A 345-nucleotide genomic window follows, 5' to 3' on the forward strand; every position below is an offset into this window, starting at 1 on the left:
AGTGTGTGTTTTGCAGGGGGTGCACTGCCAATCTCGGGGGGCGCACATTCCCCTATGCCCCCCATGGCCCATGCCCTTGAGGGCCGAGGGAGCAGGGCTAAGCTCAAGCCCTCAGGGATGCCAAGAAGCGCAGGCTTGGTGTTGAGCTTGCTTTCACTTGAAATAAAACGATGGAGGATCACACAGACAAACTGGAGATGTCCTAGGAAACCGTTCAAGTCCCCTCTGACGAGGTGGGGCGAGGCAGGGGGCTCCTGGGGTGGGGGGCAACCCGCTCTCCCTCAGGCCGGCTCCGCCGCTGCCCCCTCCCGCTCCTCTGACGGGGCAGGGGCTGGGGCTGGGGGC

The sequence above is a fragment of the Alligator sinensis genome, unplaced genomic scaffold (genome assembly GCF_000455745.1).
Source record: "Alligator sinensis unplaced genomic scaffold, ASM45574v1 scaffold375_1, whole genome shotgun sequence".
Taxonomy (NCBI): Eukaryota; Metazoa; Chordata; order Crocodylia; family Alligatoridae; genus Alligator; species Alligator sinensis.